This window comes from Cnephaeus nilssonii, assembly GCF_951640355.1.
Source record: "Cnephaeus nilssonii genome assembly, chromosome: 13".
NCBI classification, from domain to species: domain Eukaryota; kingdom Metazoa; phylum Chordata; class Mammalia; order Chiroptera; family Vespertilionidae; genus Cnephaeus; species Cnephaeus nilssonii.
Window position 1 is genome coordinate 9,495,351 of NC_137084.1, and position 14,154 is coordinate 9,509,504.

The window sequence follows — 14,154 nt, forward strand, 5'->3', positions numbered from 1 at the left end:
AAATACCAAGATACATGACTGCTGGATCACGTGGTAAAAATATGTTTACTTTGGTAAGAAATTGTCAAACTTACTTCCAAAGTGGCTGCACCATTTTGCATTCCCATTGGCAATGAACTAGAGTCCCTGTCCACTTCCTTGCCAACATTTGGTGTTATCAGTGTTCTGGATTTTGGCGATTCTAATAGGTTTGTAGTGTTGTCTTATTGCTTTCATTTGCATTGCCCTGATGACTTATGATGTGGAGCATCTTTTCATATATTTATTTGCCATTCCTATATCTTCTTTGATTTGGACATTGACCCATTTTTAAGTCAGGTTATTTGTTTTCTTATTGTTGTTTTAAGAGTTCTTTGTATATTTTGGATAACAGTCCTTTATCAGATGGATCTTTTGCAAATATTTTCTCTCACTCGGTGTCTTATCATCTCAGTCTTTTGACTTTGTCTTTTGCAGAGCTGAAGATTTTAATTTTAATGAAGTCCAGCTTATCAATTATTTTTTTCATGGGCTGAGGCTTTGATATCTTGTCTAAATCTAGACTACCTTGGGCATGGATTGAAGTCATTGCCATGCCCAAGGTAGTCTAAATTTTCTCTGATGTTATCTTCTAGCAGTTTTATAGATTTGCATTTTACATGTAGGTCTGTGATCCATTTTGAGTTCATTTTGGTGAAAGATAGTTATCTCAGTTAAATTTGAATTTCAGATAAACAATGAGTCATTTTTAGCATAAATATGTCACAAATATTACACAGGGCATATTTATACTAAAATTATTTGTTGTTTATTTTTATGTGAAATTTAAATGAGTATCCTGCATTTTATCTGGCAACCCCCATCTGGAAACAGGAGAACGAGATCATGGTGAAATACACGCTGGCTCTAAGACCTTCCACTTGGAAATAACACATATTATTCCCACCTGCATTTCAATGACCAAAGAAGTCAAATGGCCAAGTCTACTGTCAATAATTCAGAGAACTGCAATTACTCCAAAGAGAGGGCAACCTCACAAGAAGCATAAAATTTGTTGAACAGAGTTATAATGTGCCACACATGATTAAACATGTTTTTTTCCTAATAAAGTCTGAAGTTAGTCAACACATTGTATGTCTACCTTTCCATACCCAAAACAAAACTTAGCCCATGCTAAATGTATCCATTGCATATTCCTCATCTTGTTTGTGGTCTCTGAAGTTTTAATTTTACCTTCTCAAATACACAAAATGCAATTATTAAAGTAATAGTTATCAGTGAATTACATTTATTGGCATGTTTTATACATTTTTATACTCATCGTTGCTCTCACATCCTTTTTATGATTCTGCTTTTCTTCTTAATAAAACATATCCTTTAGTAGGTCTTAGAGTTGTGAAGTAATTTCTCTTGATACTTTTATGTCTGAAATGTCTTAATTTTGCCCTCACTCTTAAATAATTGACTGATCATAAAATTTTAAACTGACATCTATTTTGTCTCATTAGTTAGAAGAGATTTCTCTATTGGCTTCTGTAGCCTGCCTGTTTTTTTTCAGTGGATATTTTTAGTTACCTTTAATGTTATGAAATTTTACCACATTTTGCCTAAGTATACATTTATTTTTATTTATCCCACTTATATTTAGAAGGTATTTTGAATTTGAAGATTCTTCTTTAATTACAAAAAATTCTTAGCTACTACTTTTTCAATTATTGCTTTCCTACCATTACCTGCTTTCTCTCCTTCTGGAGTTCCTATTAAATGATTTCTGAAGCCTTGACAATCCATCCTTCACATCTTTTATCGCTTTCCTTAATGTTTTGCAATCTTTGTCTCTTTGTGCTGTGCTTGGTTGAGTTCCCCAGCACAATATTATAATTAACTAGTACTCTCTTTGAGTATGTTTATCTAGAGCTGATCCTATCTTTTGTATTTACAGTGGAACCTCCATCCTTAAACTTAATTCATTCTGAAGGCTGTTCGAGAAGCGATTTGTTAAAAAAAAAAAAAAAAAGCTGAATCATTTTTCTCATTAGAAATAATGTACATTGAATTAATTTGTTCCAGACCCCCCCCCCCCCCCAATGAGTCCCTATTTAACCGTTCTGGTATACATTAAATGTCTAATGTACTGCTTCATCTATATAGAAACTTTTATTTTCTTAAACTTATCGAAACACCCCCTACTAGCCTTAAATGAATCACTTTCAGCACTCTTCCAGGGGTGTCTTTCAGGAAGTCAATATGAGGCATCTTAGCTTTTTCACATATCACTGCCTCTGAAATGCTGTCACTGGCTAACTGCTTTTCATTTATCCAAATCAAGAACACTTTTTCTACCTTTTCAATTGCCTGTGATCATTGTTTCTTTCACACCCTTAGCAACATTAACACTCTTGATGGCCTCTTTATGTTTCAAAATTGTGCTAATCAATTTTCCAGCAACCAAAGCAAAACAAAGATAAAAAACAAAAAACCACACACAAAACACAAAAGAACAGTCACAGCACAGCCTTCCTGAGCAGTTAACAACACGAGGTTCAGGGGTAACTGACTCACATTCTCTCCTTGGTTGGAGCCTGAGAGATGCTTTTTGTCATGCTGAAGTATCAGCATGAAAGGATTGTCAGGTTGAGAACTGAAACTTTGTTCCACAACCAAGACATTTTTCCTGTGAACAACTTGGTCAAGAAATAAATTGTGCACAACAGGACACATTTGAGAATCAAGGTTCCACTGTATTTCCATTATGACTGTATTTTTAAAATATGTTTTTATTGATTTGAGAGAGAGAGAGAGAGAGAAAGGGAGAAGGAGAGAGAGACAGAGAGACAGAGAGAGACAGAGAAAGAAACATCAATTGGCTGCCTCCTGCAGACCCTCTATTGGGTATTGAGCCTGTGATCCCAGCATGTGCCCTGACTAGGAATCAAACCAGGGACTCTCAGTTCATGGAACAATGCTCAACCAACTGAGCCAGACCAGCCAGGGCTATGACTGTTTTTATTTATGTCCAATATTTCTAACTGTTTCTTTTTCATCCTCCTACTTGTCTCATTTCTATTTTTTTAAATATTTTTTATTGATTTCAGGAAGGAAGAAAGAGGGAGAGAGAGATAGAAACATCAATGATGAGAATCATTGATCAGCTGCCTCCTGCACACCCCCTACTGAGGATCGAGCCCGCAACCCTGGCATGTGCCCTTGATCGGAATCGAACCTGGGACCCTTCAGTCCACAGGCCGACGCTCTATCCACTGAGCCAAACCAGCTAGGGCTGTTTCATTTCTATTTTTTGTGGTATAATTTTTTGCTTTTCCTTGGGAGTTATGTTTTTTATTTAATTATATGAGTGTCTAGAAAAGATTTATTTGAAAGTCTTTGTCGGAGTGCTGCATAACATTAATTTCATTTGGAGTGAATCTGTGCCTTGATTGTTGATTTTGATTGCAGTCTTTCTTAGCATTTGATTTCTCTTTGGTGGTGGAATTTTGGTATGAAGTCTCATTTTGTGTGAATGTTTTATCTTCATTCTTGGCTTCCCACACCCCAAACTCTGTGTCCACACTCTCCTATAGCTTGTGATTGCTTCCATCTGGCTCTCCTGAGCCTTCCCATTCAGAACCAAGTTTCATAATGGCATTTTGGAGCTCCTGCTCCTACCACGAGTCGGAGCTCCCAGAGAGAGTCCCCTGCTGTAACAGATGCTGGTTTTGCTCCACTAGCTATTCTGAGTGTTGATGCTAAAGGACCACACTTGCATTCTTCTCCAGCCAGTTGCCTTGACCAACAGAAGCTCTATTCCTGAAGGATTCACAACTTCGCTTTGGGAGTAGGCATGTGCCCATTGACTGATTAAAGCAGGGGTATAAGAGCTTATCCCCCTTTCAAAAGCTCCAAGAAGGGCAACCTTCATAACACAGTTTATCTCCCGGGCTCCTTGTGGGGTCTGAGACAAGCCTTTCCCTGAAATGATGTCTGTGCTGAGCTTCTTCTACATTATTCTGCTTTCCTTGTGTCATTACAGGTTTGTCCTGAGAGAAGTCTCTCAGTTAATCAATCACCCCATCTCAGACGTTGCTTCTTGGGAACCCCACGCAAGATAAACTCAAGGTGGCTTGGTTTACTTTCAGTCACAAGTTTATGTCTCTTTTTGTCCCTGGGCCCACAGCTTTCTTAACTTAAACCATTATGTCAAATGGTTAGCAATACTCTTCTTAGGAAAATGATATGTAACACCAATGAGAGAAGAAGTTCCCACCTGCCTCTGCATAATCCCAGGATATCAGCAAAGACAAGTAAGCCCACGAGCATTCACCATGTTTTAAGATCACACAATGAACTGAGAGAATGGATTCTGCTACCCAGAGCTCACATAATAATATCACCCACTAAATATAAATAAAAGGCATGCAGAGTGGACAGAAGTAATGAAAACTGCATTTTAGAGAAAAAATTTCTTACATAGTAAATACTTTTAAGAATCCATAAAATGATCATTAAAATTAATGTGAATTTAGCAAAGTTACAAGGTATAGGTTGACATACAAAAACCAATTGTAGTCTATATACTAGGAGCTGATAGCATAGGCTCTGGGGCAGGAGACAACTTGATGTATTCAAATAAAAGGAGACCAGTGTGGCTGGAGCAGAGAAGGAGAGGGAGGAGGTACATAGGAATGAAAGCAGGCAGGTAGCTGAGCTGATTACCCAAGGCCTGTTGGCTATTGCTAAGTCTCACTTTGAATGAGAGACAAAGCTGCTACTTTGAGCATGTTTTTCAAACATACTCTAATCTTTGGGAAAAAATGAATTTGGCAGCTGTGTTGAGAAAAATAGGTGGTGATGGAGGAGTGGGGAAATGGAGGGTGTAAGGTAGAAACAAGATCAGCTAGAGGCTATTGCAACAATCCAGGAAACAGATGATGGTGGCTTGAACCACGAGGGGTAGCAGTGAAGGTGATAAATGATTGGATACATTATCATAATCTGGATATATTTTGAAGATAAAATGTCATAATTTGCCTGGCCAGTGTGGCTTAGTGGTTGAGCATTGACCCATGAACCAGGAGGTCATGGTTGAATTCCCAGTCAGGGCACATGCCCAGGTTGTGGGTTAGATCCCCACCCAGTTGGGGGCGTGCAGGAGGCAGATGATGAATAATTCTCATCATTGATGTTTCTATCTCTTGCTCCCTCTCCTTCCTCTCTCTGAAATCAATAAAAACATATTACAAAAAAATTTTTTTAATTTCATAATTTGTTGTGGGACATAAGGAAAAAGAGAAGTCAGGGATGGTGAGGATTTTGGCCTGAGAAGATGAAAAGATGGAGTCATCAGTACCTGAATAGGGAGTCTTCCTGGGGGCAGATGTAGAGGGGAAAAGGAAGGAGCTCAGGTTTGAGCAAGTTAAGTGAGATGATTATCAGACGTTCAAATGGAGATACTGAGTAGGCAGGTGGATATACAAGGCTGGGGTCAGGGAGAAGTATGAGCTACTGGTAAAAACTTGGGTGCTGTCAGCATGGAGATAATATTGACATTTATAAAACTGGATGAGATCATCTAAGTGAGTGTAAATACAGAGGATATTTTAAGATGTATTGGCCTTACTACCTTCAAGTGTTAGAAGCTGCCTTCCTCTTTGTTACCACTATTTAGCACCCAGACCACAGTCCCTTTCCATGCAAGTAAGAGGGGCTCCTGAGCCAGGCCCCACCCTTCAGAAGGTTCCACTCTGGCTCTTCTCTTACTAGGCTTCTTCCAATAAGGTGAAGGGCCCATGGGAGCAAAGGAAGGGGCTCACCTGAAGCCCATATCCTTCCTTCAAGACCATGCTTCTAACCTCAATAATTCCCCTGTTCAAATGATCTTGAACTTGTTTGTTGGGTTTGTATAGGCTTCTTCCCTAGGTCTAGTCTCCTGAGGACCACTGTGCCTCTAGGAGAGTTAGGCATCAGGCACCAATTTGTGAGAGGTATGGTGGAGGTTGGATGTGTGGGCTATGATATCTACATATGTGTGCATGTAGGACTCTCCTAGTGTAGGATGGTGTCAGGGGTGGGACAAGAAGGATTAAGGTTCCCGGAAAATGTCAGAAGCTGTTTCTTCCCAAATTGAAACCTGACCTTTTATGTTGTTTTCAAGGTGTATTTGTCAAGGTAGGAGGCTAGAACATACTTTATTTAACTGTGTGAACTTAGTTTATAATTTTTAAATATTTAAAAATATGGTATGTGGGTCTTCATTTTAACTCTTGCTTTGAGCTCACCTAAATGTCCTCTCATCCCAGACACCTCATTCTCCAATCCAGCATGATTGGGGGCAGGTAGTCCTTGGAGTCCACTCCTTATAGAAGGAGCAGGTGGTTAAACATACCACCCCAACTCTCTGCCTGGAGAGCTGGATAGTCGGTGTTATTTGGCATGGCCAAATTAATATTTCAGGACATTTTATTTCATGCCAAATCGACAGGTTAGCAGAGCTAAGAAAGCTTGAAAAGCTCCTCAGTCTTGCCTACCTGTCCACAACCTCATGAACTTGTGGTTTGGCTTGGTTGATTTTTCAAAAACACTTCTCTTGGTAAGTCAGTTTGAAGTTCTTTTCTGACGTCATTGCGGTTTCTGGTCTGGCACAACAAGCTGGATGTAACTTCGCCACAGAAATAAACTGTGGCCAAACTGAGATTCTTCATAGCAGAATGTTATCAAGCTGAAAAATATCCCTTGCCCTCACGTAGCTCACATACACAGGCAGCTGACTTATGAGATAAATGCCAGCATGGAAATACCAGGTGGGAGCAAAGAGCAGTAAAATAAATTCCAAGGGAGACTTGCTGGGTAAAACCTTTGGGAAAGAAGTGGGATCTTGATATTTTGACAAAAGTATTAGGAGATAGGCAACTGATAAGGATAGGTCAGGCAGAGGGGACAAGTTGAACTGAAATGTCATTGTAGACCTATTCAGGGTTTGTTGCTTATTGTTGCAGAGTGCGTGAGAGGAAGGAGTGGGTGAACTCATTGGGCCCTTTCTTGCCTAAGAGCTTTCCAGCTATTCAGTTTGCCTGGGATGCTCTTCCCACCAGCACATCACCACATTTTGCTGAGTATCTCATAGAGTTCCTATCTCTCCTTCATAACACTTATCACAATTAAATAAATATTTATGTAGCTACTTGTTAATATTTGTTCCTCTTTACTAACATACTCTATGAAGAGGAAGGTCGTATTTGTCTTATTCATGGAGATATTCCCACTATTTGGCATAGAGTCTTTCACATACTAGTTACTCAAAAAATACCTGGATAACGAATAAATGTATGAATGAATGAATTAATAGATAATCTATACATGAATTAACAATGCATTAATTGAGTATAAGGCTGGAGGAGTAGTTAGATTGTGGAGGTACCTGAGTGATATGATAATGAGTTTGGGCTTCATTTGGCAAACAATGATGTTTTATTCATTTATGTATTCAAATTCAAATAACTATGTTTATTTTGTGTCCTGCACTGTGTTAAATATCCAACTTAGAATGATAATTAAAGCAGTCTGCCAGGAACTTGCAGACTAGTAGGAGGAAACAGATAAGCAAATAACTACAATAAAAAATGTGGGAGGTCTTTATTCAAGGTACGTTTTAAGTATGTGAGAACACGGACAATGGACTAGTTTATTCTGCTTTCTAGGGGACAGTGAATGTTCCCCAGAGGAGATGATATCTCAGTTAGGACTTTAAGGATGAGTGTGAGCTTTCCAGGTGGAAAAAAAATAGGAGCAAGAACATTATGGGGGTTTCTATTTTCAGCGATATAGAGGACTGGATACTGTAAAATTCTTTTTTGGGGAAAAAAAGAAAGACTGAAAAAGTAAGGAGGGAAAACTATAAATGCTAGGTAAAATGTTAAGCAAAAATCTTTTGAGCAACCTAAGTGGTATTGTGAGAAGAGAAAACCCTTCAGATACTATGTAATCCAAAATTGGAATGCAAACCCCTTGAGAGAAGTAAGAACTACATCTGGACGCTTCTCCGGTAACCTATAACCTTGTTTTGTTTTGTTTGCTTTTGACAACTACACTTGTAATAAATGAAAACAAGGGGCAGGGCTTGAATCCTCAAGGTGGGAGTCAGAACAGAGATTCCTGTACAACGTTAAGAACCTGAGAGGACTCCTTCCTCCGTGAAACAATGTCTAAGAAAACAAGGTCTACCCAGAAAGAGGGCTGGTGAGGAAAGGGGTGTGTCAGCTTTGGCTCTGAGTAGAGGAGAATGGCTTCCTGGAGGAGTTCCTATCGGCAAGCACGCCCTCATATGAACTTAGATCTAAAATGCATACTACCTGCGTGGTATAAAACACTCCAACCCAAATGTCAAAAGTAGTTCCTGAGTTAACTCAGATAACTGGCAGGTGCAAATACAAATCCTCTGGTGAGTTGCCATTTAAACCCAACTACAAAGAATACCCATAGGTAGTCTTAACGATAACATAAATAAAAATCCAATATACATGAAAAACAAGCCACAATAAATGAGAAATAGGTCTCCCAAAATGAAGCTACTTGATTCACAAATAGAGCATAAAAATTGAATAGTAAAAATATGACGAATAGATAGGGCCATGCAGATTTAAATAATAATCAAATAGAACATCTAATAATGGAAAAAAACAAAACAGTAATAGGAGTGAAAATCTTTCTAGAAATCAAAACCTCCTGGCTGACGGGTTAATTATTGACTTAAAGATACATCTGAAGAGATTACCCAAATATGTAGTATATTGAGATCAAGAAATAGAAAATCTGGGGGAAAAAATTAAAAGACATGGAAGGATGAAAGAAAAAACTGGGTTGGTGATACACTAAGAAAATCTAACATATCTAATTGGAGTTGCAGAAGGAGGGAATAGAAAGATTTGGAGAAAACAATATTGAGAAGATACATACTAAGAATTTTCCAGATTTTAAGAACTATTCCAATTAGAAAGTCCAACAAGTCACAAGCGGGATAAATTTACTGAAATCAATAGCTATTGTAGTGAAATGTACATCACCTAAGAAAAAGAAAAGACGATATAGATTTAAAAAAAAAAATCAGTGCAGCATTATTTACAATAGCCAAGATTTGGAAGCAGCCCAAGTGCCCATTAGTGGATGAGTGGAGAGAAAAGCTGTGGTACATTTACACCATGGAATACTACTGTGCTGTAAAAAGAAGGAAATCTTATCTTTTGCAACACCATGGATGGACCTGGAGATTATTATGCTCAGTGAAATATGCAAGTCAGAGAACGACAAATGCCATGTGATTTCACTTATATGTGGAATCTAATGAACAAAATAAACAAACAAAATAGAAACAGACTGGTAGATACAGAAAACAGATTGACAGCTGTCAGAGGGGAGTGGGGCTGGGGGGCTGGGTGAAATAGGTGAAGGGATTTAACAAAACAAAACAAACAAACAACACAAACCTCATAGATACGGACAACAGTACCGTATATCACTGCAAAACACCCAGCACTTAGTAGTATTCAGATGCCAACTAACATTACTGTGCCATGGAACAGGTCACACAGTGACCTACAAAGAAGGAAAAGGGGAGGATGGGAGCCAGCTACTTGCTGAGCATCTCAAACCTCTCGGTCACTCCCCTAAAGAAGGACAGATAAAATCTTTAGGGCGGTGACTCCACATTAGAAGAGTATTCCCTCCGGGTAAAATGTGAAGCCCGGCATGAGGGTGCGGTGGAAAGAACGCAGGACTTAGAGCCCTGTGACCTGCATCTGAGTCCAGCCTTCACCACGTATCAGATCTGTAACTTGCGGCGAGGCATTGAAGCTCTTTAAGTCTCAGTTTATTCTACATAAAAAGAAAGGCTGCTGTGAGGATTTGGAGAGAAAATATGCACAAAAGGTCCAATCTGCAAAGGGTTGTATGAAAGTCTTAATAATATCAATATTATTTTTCACCTTTCTTTGCAAAATTCTCCTCTCTGAAACTTTTTGGTACCCAGCATTCTATTGCTGGTTCCAGGGTTCCTGCTTCCTTGAACTCTCCCAACCATTCATCAAAATCACTCACCCCAAGTCCCATATCTCAGGGTCTTGCTAGAGAACAGGCTGACCTGATGATAAATATACTGTATATGGATTTACCAGTAGATAACTATGGATCCTTCCACTCCTCCCCATCTAGTTATTATATGTCAGCTGTCATGTAGGCACTTTTAAAAAAAATAGGTTTTATTGATTTTTAGAGAGAGAGGAAGGGAGAAAGATAGAGAGAAACATCAATGAGAGAGGAACATCATTGATCAGCTACCTCCTGCACAGCCCCTACTGGGGACTGAGCCTGCAGCCCAGGCATTTGCCCTGACCAGGACTTGAACCTGCAACCTCTTGGTTCCTGGGTCAATGCTCAATCCTGAGCCACACCGGCTAGGCTCATGTGGGCACTTTAAAGGTGAACCTTCAGGAGGGAAAATTCTTAAATGAAAACACTGAGAACTGCTCAAAATTTTAGGTGCTTGTGACTGACTGTTGGGTGAAACACATTGGGTCATGTAAGGCTTCTTCACATGACACCCTAAGGCATCTTCTTCCTCATTGATTCATGTGTCAAACTTAAGACATTTCTATCCCCAAGTGAAGTTTGAAAAAGTGTCTGGGAGACATAGATACAGTTCAGACTCTGACACCGGAGATCATAATTATTGAGATAACTAGAGGCCCAGTGCACAAAATTCATGCATGGGGGGGCGGTCCCTCAGCCCGGCCTGCACCCTTTCCATTCCAGGATACCTCTCGCAATTTGGGACCGCTGGCTCCTAACCACTCACCTGCCTGCCTGCCTGATCACCCCTAACCACTCTGCCTGCCTGCCTGGTCACCCCTAACTGTTCTCTCTTGCTGGCCTGCTTGCCCCTAATCGCCTATGCCTCACCCCCTGCCACCCTGGCTTTGTCTGGAAGGATGTTTGGAATATGTCCAGACTAATTAGCATATTACCCTTTTATTAGTATAGATAGTCAACTAGCATTTTATGCTGCACAAAGAACTTCAATATTTGTTGTTTCATTCAATATTGACATTAATCCTTGGAGGATAAAACAGATAGGGTTTGTGACCCCCATTTTTTTAGATGAAAAGATGGAGGCTAAGAAGTTTAAGGAATAATTTGCACAAAATCACACACCTGTCTAGTGGCTGAGTTTAGCCTCACCTTTCTTGAGTTCCTCCTCCCTACTGGTCTGTAGAACACTTTTTCATACCTACCTACAGTAGGTGTGGAGCCACCACCGACCAGTTCCTCTTATTAGTGCTTGAGAGCCCCAATTCCTGGGAGAGCTAATTGTCAGGTAGGATCATGGTGAAAAGACCAAGAGCCCAGTCAGAAGCCCAGAAAACCCATTACAGATACCACTCTTCATATTACTAATACATGCCACTATTGTTCCATGGGTAGTGGAAAGACCCAGTTTTCCAGCACAGGCTGAGAACAAGTGGTGAGGGCTTCATCTCTGTCCCTTCCACCTTCCCCACCCCTTTCCACAGTTCCCTCAAGGTTTTCCACATCTAGAGCAACAGGTAGTTGCCCCCTTCCATTAGCGACTTTTGAAATGATAATTAACAAGTCCTCCTAAGAACTTAATAATCATGCCTTGCATATCAGTGGGCTTGTGTTTCAAGCTTCTTCACAGTCATTAATTAATTCTGCACCCAGATGCCCCGAGCTGTAGGTCACCTTGATTGCCTCAGGGTGTGGCTGAGTCACCAAGATAGTCCAGGGATTGGCTAAGGTCACCAACAGTGTCTGCAGCCTTCACCTCACCAGCCAGTGGGAATCAAGGTTAGGAAGTCAGCCCTGCTCTCACACATACCTTCCCAGGATCCAATGTGTCCCTACTGCCTTTCTCCCCAATCCACTTGTCTCCAGAGAGCCTCCCACCCAACTTATGTGTCCTGGTTCATGTTAAATAAGGAGAGAGTCCAGAGCAATAATTTACATGAAAGTATTACTGATCAATATCCCTTACTTTATCTCCCAAACCCCCTGCCCAAGTATGTGCATTTTAACAGAGAGTCTTCCAAAGCTCTGAAGCTGTAATCCATAGAGATGAACTTCTACTGGTGGAATGCCAGGCACCTGTCAACATCAGTAGATAAGCTACACTAGCAATGGTGCTCTTCGGGGAGAAGTTTCTCACACCATCCTGCAGTCCATGTAAGCTTGAGGATCTTGCTGACGCTGCCCTCAAGCCCCTTGTCTTGCTTGAGTTTCATCATTAGCTCCCTCTGTAGGAACTGAAGAGGAACAACCATCCTAGATGTAGGAGGAGCATATTAATTAAGAGCTGGAAGCCAGTTCTTCCTTAATTAACTCCACCTGGATCCACATGCCTCAGACAGCCAAGCTGTGTACCAAGCCAACCTTTGCCCTGGTGTGATCTGGGCCGGCCCAGCATATGGTGCCAGATTTTGGGATATTCAAACACATGACTCACAGTGGCTCAATGCGTGCATGCATGTGTGAATGCGCGTGTGTATGTAATGTGCGTGTGTGTGCCTATGTGTGAGACAGAGCAGCAAAGGTGACTTTTAGAAGGATGATTCCTGCTCAAGTCACTCTAGCTGGGAGGCTTGTGGGAACCAAATGAATGAAGTCTAATAAAGTACCAATGAATAACAAATTGAACTTTGTTTAAGTCAGTTCTCAATTATGACTCTAATTAGGGTCTAGAGAAGCACAGGGGTGCAGTGGCCAATCTCAAAGTATTTATAAGGGTTTAGGAATAAGCAGTTGGTTACTGGAAGACTTCCAATTTATAGTTGGGCAGTTATTATTAACAAGGAATTGACTGATTGGAAATAAAGACAGCCAGGGAGGATTGGGGGTGCCTAGGGTTTGGGAAGTCCATCTTGAATAGTTGTGGTTTTCTCACAGGTCCTTATCCAAAGGGAACTTTTGGAGCAAAAAATCTGGATTGAAATGATTGACTATAAATCAGTTTAGTTGATGGCACCAAGAAGGTTCTAGAGCAAACCGTCTTAGCCCAGACTAAAAATCCTATGGAAACTTTGCTCTCTCTCTTTGTTCGCCTTTTTGGGGCAGTACTGATATTGGGCTTTGAATCAAATAAATCTGGGTTCAAATCCTGATTCACGCCTTACAACTTATGTAGACTGAGTAAATGACTTAATTATCTGAGCCTCAGTTGTTTTTTTCATCTGTTATCATTTGGCAGAGTTTCTGTGATGATTAAGCAAGATAACAATAATTATGATTCTGGTTTGTGATAATGATAATTGTTAACATGTATGGAATATGTTTGCATATATATTACCAGTTTACAAATACCTTGCAAGATATATGGCAGGAAACTAGGGTTCAGAGAGGTGACATACAGGTGCTTAATAAATATTCATTTTTCTCAAGATAGCATATGCACCGTCATTTCATTTTGGTTAAATTGAAAAGTGCTTGTGTGGGAATAAAATGAAAAGGAAATTACAAAATATTAATGGTTTTATCTAGGAGGTGGGTCTGTACCTGAATCTTCTTGTTTAGTAATCTGTATGTTCTAAAATAATTACTTATCACCTTGGCCGTATGAAAAAACGATCATAGCGGGGGTGGAGGTTGTGGTGGTGAGGATAACAGGCATTGCTCCGATCTGCTGCCTGCCTTGCCAGGGGCAATAAGAAGTCCTGTGTTGTTCTCTCAGCAGGGCTTGTACTAGCTCTAGAGCCCTGCAGAGAAAATTAAGAACTGAAAACTTATTGTTAATTCTGATACACGTGTTTCTCCTCCTTCATTTGCTTTTTAGCTTAGAGTTACAAAGTGCTTCGGAATCAACAATTCTGAGAAGTAAATTTATTGATGTACACATGCATACATACTATCTTCCTATGGGTGTCCTCCCCCAAATCCTCTGAAGACGGGTTCTAAACACTTGACTCCAATTCAATTATGCGGAACACCCACATCATGGTAGGGGGAGCCCAGAATGTGTAGACTGAGAAACAAAGATCTGGACATACTAAGCTCACTACCTGGGGTCATAGAAGAATGTGTTGGTAAGTGCCCCTTTTCAGGGCACGGGAACACAGTTTCGTTTGAGGATTGGTCTTGATACTGTCCCTTTGTCCCTCATGGTTAAGCGCAGTGCCA